The sequence below is a fragment of the Acinonyx jubatus genome, chromosome D1 (assembly GCF_027475565.1).
Source record: "Acinonyx jubatus isolate Ajub_Pintada_27869175 chromosome D1, VMU_Ajub_asm_v1.0, whole genome shotgun sequence".
NCBI lineage: Eukaryota > Metazoa > Chordata > Mammalia > Carnivora > Felidae > Acinonyx > Acinonyx jubatus.
The window spans coordinates 7,124,512-7,131,533 of NC_069390.1; positions in this window are offsets into that span (position 1 = coordinate 7,124,512).

Consider the following 7,022-nt stretch of genomic DNA (forward strand, 5'->3'; position numbering starts at 1 on the left):
CTTCCACAGCCCTACGACCCCCATGCCTGGTGCCTGCGATGATCGCATCCTCTTCCAGTCTTTACCCACACCATTTGCCCAGGCTGGTCCCCTGGGGGCTCAGCAGTTTCTTCTGTATGTCCCTTGTAGCACCCTAAGTCATCTCCCACCGCCTGCCTTGGGGGCCACGCCAGGACACCTCGGGAGTCATCACCTTTTGTTCTTGATCATTAGCATCAATATCAACACTACTGATCGCCCAAACCAGCGCCCATAGTGGCTGCAAAAGAAGCACCAGGTTCGCGTCCCCCACCCCCACCCTCTTTTTTGCTACTTGCAAATTCTAGTGACCTGGTTGTCCAGGGGTAGGCATGGGAAGGGAAAAAGAGAGGGTGACAGGTTAGTTATGTGGTTGGGCCTCTTAGAGCCAGTCTGGACCTCCTCACCCCTCCCTAGCTTCATAATCAAGCACTCTATTAAAGCTACGGAACCCTTTAGGGCTTGGAATTTTACGGAATTCTTTCCGTAAAATTCTTTATGGAATTTAGGGCTTGGATTGCCAGCGTGTGTGCTGAGCCCTGGACGTCCAGTTGACTTTTTCAGTTTCGCCTTTTAGGGGCTCCTGGGCGGCTCGGTTAGGCGCCCGGCTCTTGATTTCGACCCAAGTCGTGATCCCACGGTTCGTGAGTTCGAGCCCCACATCGGGCTCTGTGCTGATATGATAGCAAGGAGCCTGCTTGGGATTCCCTCTCTCCCTGTATCTCTGCCCCTCCCCTTCTTGTGTGCACGTGTGTTCTCTCTCTCTCTCTCTCTCTCTCAAGATAAATACACATTTTTTAAAAATTAAAAAATATAAGGGTGGCTCAATCGGTTGAGCATCCGACTTCAGCTCAGGTCACGGTCTCACGGCTTGTGGGTTCGAGCCCCACATCCGGCTCTGTGCTGACAGCTCGGAGCCTGGAGCCTGCTTCGGATTCTGGGTCTCCCTCTCTCTCTGCCCTCCCCAGCTCATGCTCTGTCTCTCTGTCTCTGTCTGTCTCTTCCTCTCAAAAATAAATAAACACTAAAAAACTTAAATAAATAAATAGATAAAAGTCTACCCTTTGGTGTCTCCTGCCATCCAGCAGCACAGGCTGGATCAGCATGTAGATCCCATTCATGTTGCGTCTGGGTCACGGAGAGGGGGTCGTGGGCCTGGTGACATCTTCCTGTCCTCCCACTGCCAGGCACCAGGCCACACTGCCTGTGAGTCAGCGAAGATGTAAGCAGCTGCACTGTGGGGGCTGCTTTCCGGGGTGAGCACCACAGCCCCCAAATCTGCCCAGTGAGCTGAGTTTCCTCTTCCACATACAGTTCTCAGCAGCCGGGATACCACCAGCCCTTATCTCAGCTGACCTTTCCCGGTCTTGCCTGGTGCAGGCATTCCTTGATCTTCGGACCCTGGGCACCTCGGAGAGCCATCTCTCCGGAGCCACAGCGGGAGATGTCCAGAACATTGTTGTCAAGGGCTCCTAGAAACGAGTGCCCTGGCTGGTTAGTGCCTGGGGGAGTAAAAGATAAAAAAAAGTCTGGAGGCCGTTTGCCAGTCACCATGAAAATGATTCTAGGGGACAGCAGGCAGGGGGAGTTCTGTTGAAACAGTTTGCGCTCGTATCGTGATCAAGAACTTGTCTTCCCTTAGTTTCCGGCCAGTATTTTTGGTGCGTGGTTTTATCCCGTAGACTGTGACCTATAACCTCAAGATTATCCTCGTTTTTCATCGGAAACTTCCTTGTCAGGATGTCTGTTGGAGACAATCAGGTTTGTTCACTTAGAGAGACGTATACCCTTTGTCCTGACAAATCACATAACCTCATGGCAACGACTCCACTAACCAGGTATTCGGAGAGTATTGCCATAATAACCCTATCAACTAGGTTAAGCTGTGTGCGTTTTCTTGCTGGTTAGGAAAACTATGTCCAGATCAATGTTTCTCAACCCCAAATAATGACACGAGGACCCCTGGGAGTGGGCCCTTCCTAGCACTGGTATTTTTCAAAAGTTTGCAAGTGATTCCAGGATTGGGAGTCACTATTTTAAATTTTCTTCAAAAATAAAAGCTAAAGAAAACCAGGAAACCAAGACTTAAGAGCCAACCTAATTGCAGGTTTAGCCTCTCATACGAGTGGAATTTTAAACCAATCAATGGAGTACCTCCTGATAACACTAGTGATTTCCTGGTAACACTACCCGCTCGATAGACCTCTGCCCTTCCCCGCCAAAAGGAAAGTGACTGAAATAATCATTTCTTTGGTCTGTGAATTCCATGCTGCTGCCCCCTTTTGCCTATAACAAAGCTTTTTAGTCGGTACAGCTCCTCAGAGCTCCTTTCTGTTCGCTAGGCGGGATGCTGCCCGCTTCATGAATCATGGAATACAGCCACTTAGCTCTTCAAATTTACTCTTTCAACTTTGTTTATTTTTTTTGTTTTGTTTTGTTTTTTGTTTTTTAACAAATTTGGCAGCAGGGATAGGATCCAAAGCCCAATTTTCGAGGGCATTTGGGGACCATGAGAAACATAGGTTGTGGCACCCTGAAGCTTTTGAGTTCTCTGTCTTTCTTGCTGTTTCTGAAGCCACGGGCAAGTGCCTCTCAGTTCTGAGCTCTGCTTCCTTTGCGTCCAGCTCCTGGCCTCACTGGCCTCTGCTACATGGCAGGTCAGCTTGAACCGGCGGACAACTCTGCCCAGAGCCCATCTGAGCTGGCAGGTGGTTCTGCCCAAGCCAAGCGTCTGGCCTCTTCCACTGCACTTCCCCGATTTTTGAGCGGACAACATCCAGCCCTTAATTCTTTCTGAGGATCCACGTGGGAACCTTTAGTGGCAGTCCCCAGTCCCTACCTGTTGAGATCTGCTGGTTCAATTCTTTCCCCAGTCCAAAGTTCAAGGGCATTGGTGGTGGTGCCCACAGGCCATTCGCTTGGCCAGGGTCATTCGCTTGACATCTCTCGGTTACTGTTGGTTTGTCTTGTCCCATAGAGATAACGGCTAGTTGCTAATGAGAACTCCAGAAATCAAAAAAGTCCACAAAAATTGGTGGGCATTTAAAGCAATTAAGAGCTGGGGCACCTGGGTGGCTCAGTGCTTTAAGCAAGTGACTTCAGCTCAGATCGTGACCTCATGGCTCAGGAGTTCCAGCCCCATGTTGTGCTCTGTACCAACAGCTCAGAGGCCGGAGCCTGTTTCAGATTCTGTGTCTCCCTCTCTCTCTGCCCCTCCCTTGCCTACACTGTGTCTCTCTCGCTCTCTCAAAAATAATAAACATTAAAAAAAAATTTTTTTTTTTTAAGTAAAGCATTTAAAAGCTGTTAGAACACCAGCCACCTAACCCAAAGAGTCTGTATTAGGGCACATTGGTCATGGAACAGGTCAGATTGATATTAGATCACCTACCAACGTCAAGAAAACTGTGCAACAAGGTACGCTGTAAAACATCACACAATTCCCAACCCAGTGGCGCATCCTTTTTGGGTGTTAGTTTGGCTCCAAGATACCCTAAGCCTTAGTTAAAAAAAAAAAAAAAGTAATAATAATAAAATTGGATCTTTGAATTCCATAGAGTTGAGCATACCCTTTTCTGGCATTTTAATATCTAAGAACTGTGGTCCCTGAAACTTCAGACAGCTACACAACATTACAAAACCTTACTAAAAACAACCCGAGGTGGCTCAGGTGGTTAAGCACCTGACTCTTGATTTCGACTCAGGTCACGGTCTCACGGTTGGTGGGTTCAAGCCCCACGTCGGGCTCTGCGCTGACAGTGGAGAGGCTGCTCGGGATTCTCTTTCTCCCTCACTCTCTGCCCCTCCCCCACTTGCGCGCTCACGCGCGTGCTCGCTCTCAAAATAAGTACTGAAAAATAAAACAAAAATAAATAAATAAAAGCAACGTGTGGTTAGACTATTCATTTAAAGAACACAACCGAGGGACGCCTGGGTGGCTCAGTTGGTTAAGCATCCGACTCTTGAGTTCCGTTCAGGTCACTGCCTCACGGGGGGTGAGATCGCATCCTGTGTTGGGCTCCGAGCTGGATGTGTGGGTGTGGTGCCTGCTTCAGAGTCTGCCTCCCCCTCTGTCCCTCCTTCGCTCTCTCTCTCTCTCTCTCCAAAAAAATATATATATAAATAAATAAATAATAAATAAAATAAATAAAAAGTGCATTTGAAAGTAGAGGTTTTCAAATTAAACAAAAAGAACAGGCGTACCTATTTTAGGTGGCATGCAGGGGCCTCCAAAAGTTTTCAAAACTACAAAATAGCTTCATTGGAAGATTCATGGCAAAAAGCTAATCAAAGATCAAAGATATAAAAGGTACCTAAGACAAGAGACTGTACCAATCCTGCCTGAACTGCCTTTTCCACTATGGAGGGACTGTTAAACAGTTAACTTGTTAAAAACTGTTTATTTATTTTCAAGAGAGAGAGAGCACAACCGGGGCAGGGGCAGAGAGAGAGAGAGGGAGACAGAGGATCCAAAGCAGGCTCTGCTCTGACATCAGCGAGCCCGATGCGGGGCTCGAACTCAAGAACCGGGAGACCATGACTTGAGCGGAAGTCGGCCGCCAATGGACTGACCCACCCAGGTGCCCCTAATGTTTTTTTTCATTTTTGAGAGACAGAGAGAGACAGAGCTCCGGCAGGGGAGGGGAAGTGAGAGGGGGAGACACAGAATCGGAAGCAGGCTCCAGGCTCTGAGCTGTCGGCACAAAGCCCGACGCAGGACTCGAACTCAAGAACTGCGGGATCATGACCTGAGCTGAAGTCGGATGCTTAACTGACTGAGCCACCCGGGCGCCCCAAAAACCAAATTCTTAAATGAAGTCTGACCTTGAACTCACTTTGGGATTTTTCAGAGGTCCTTGGAACGTCTCAAAAGGTTTGTTCCTTCTTCATAAGAAGGGAGATGTGAAACTAATTAGGCTAATTGGGTATGTTAAATTACATGGGAAACACTGTCAAATAAGATGTAATACTAATTCTCCAAGTTGTATTTTACAGGTCCATGTGGTAAGTGTCCCAGAAATTGTGTGAAACTCTTAAAGTGGTATGTCCTGGTATAATGTTAACATCATAACTCCAGTTATTATTTAAAATATTGAGGGGTGCCTGGGTGGCTCAGTCGGTTAAGCGTCTGACTTCGGCTCAGGTCATGATCTCACGGTCCGTGAGTTCGAGCCCCACATCGGGCTCTGTGCTGACAGCTCAGAGCCTGGAGCCTGTTTTGGATTCTGTGTCTCCCTCCCTCTCTCTGACCCTCCCCCCGTTCATGCTCTGTCTCTCTCTGTCTCAAAAATAAATAAACGTTAAATAAAATAAAATAAAATAAAATAAAATAAAATAAAATAAAATAAAATATTGAGTGTCACAGAAATAACCAAACTTTCTTGCCAATTCCATTTTAATGAACTCTCATCATATCTTTAAGAATGGATATTTAAACGTCTTTGTCACTTACAGAATTATTATATCACTCTGATGCTTTTAAGAAAGTCTTCCCGCAAACTGCTTCCATTTCAAGGAAATTCACGGAAAGTGCTCCAGAATACAGGGTTTTTGGTTGTTGTCTTCTTTTAATCTTTAAGGTCATAAAACTGAACTGGGTAAGAACTTCCAGAACTAATGGAAACATTGGATTCCAGCAGAACAAGAATTCATAACATGGGAAAGAATGAACTCATCAGGGATGATTATAGTTTTTAGGACTTTTTGTTTGAAACGTTGCTGGCTCCTTAACTTTTTGCCTTTCCAGATTTAAGAAAACTTTTTTCTCTTTTCTCTTACTATGGCTTATAGCAGTTTGGTAAGGTATACCTTTGTAAACAAAGAGGAAACGTTAATTTTCTCTCCCTACCCGATCCCTCCAGAAACTCTTGGGTATTCTTGTCATGGCCATATAGTTATGTGCGTAAGTTCGATAAGACTCGGTTCTCTCCTTGTAACAGGACACATTTAAAGACACTGGCTATATTACCAAAACTTTGGAATATCATATTTGAGAGAGATAGGTAAAACTCAGACATGACGAGACAGCTTTAAGGAACTGCTTTAACCTTGGCTTTGCTTCCTGGCCTCAGGCTTTTAAGAGTTTAATCTGAGATTTCTTATAAAAATTTCCAGCAAAACAGTCTTGAAAAGAGCTTATATAGGGGCGCCTGGTCTCTGCCATCCTGGGCTCGTGCTCTCTCTGTCTTGCTCTCTCTCAAAAATAAACATTAAAAAAATAGCTGCTCGGGGCGCCTGGGTGGCTCAGTCGGTTAAGCGGCCGACTTGGGCTCAGGTCACGATCTTGCGGTCCGTGAGTTTGAGCCCCGCGTCGGGCTCTGTGCTGCCAGCTCAGAGCCTGGAGCCTGTTTCAGATTCTGTGTCTCCCTCTCTCTCTGACCCTCCCCCATTCATGCTTTGTCTCTCTCTGTCTCAAAAATAAATAAACGTTAAAAAAAAAAATTTTTTTTTAAATAAATAAATAAATAGCTGCCCAACAAAAATCCTTAGACTCTCTGGCCAAAGTTTGTTCTTGATGATAGGATAACCCTTTATGATCTTTTCGCTGAGCAAGGTGTCTGTGCTGTGGCTAACCTGCTGCACCTGCAGGGGTGTAGTTGAAACTCAATTACATAAACTCAGCTATACCCCATTATGTACAATTACATAATTACACTGAGCAAGCTGCTAAGCTTAAAAAGGTGACTCCTTCCAAAGGGTCTTTGACTCATTTGATTTTGACTGGAGTAGGTACTAGGGACCGTGGCTCTGAAGTGTGCTCCAGACTCTGGGAATTATCCGGTTTATAATGACCATGGGAATCTGCCTGGCATGCTGTATTCTCTCAAGAGGTTTAAATGCGTGTTGGCAATGGCTAACCATCAAGTAAATGATCTCCCTAAGACTGGAACATCAGAGAAGGAGCAAAGACTAAAAAATTGTAAACCTGAAGTCATGACCTGTGAATACCACAGAGGTTCAGCAAAAAAACCTTGCAAAAACCGTCATGACCTGTGACCTCTGTG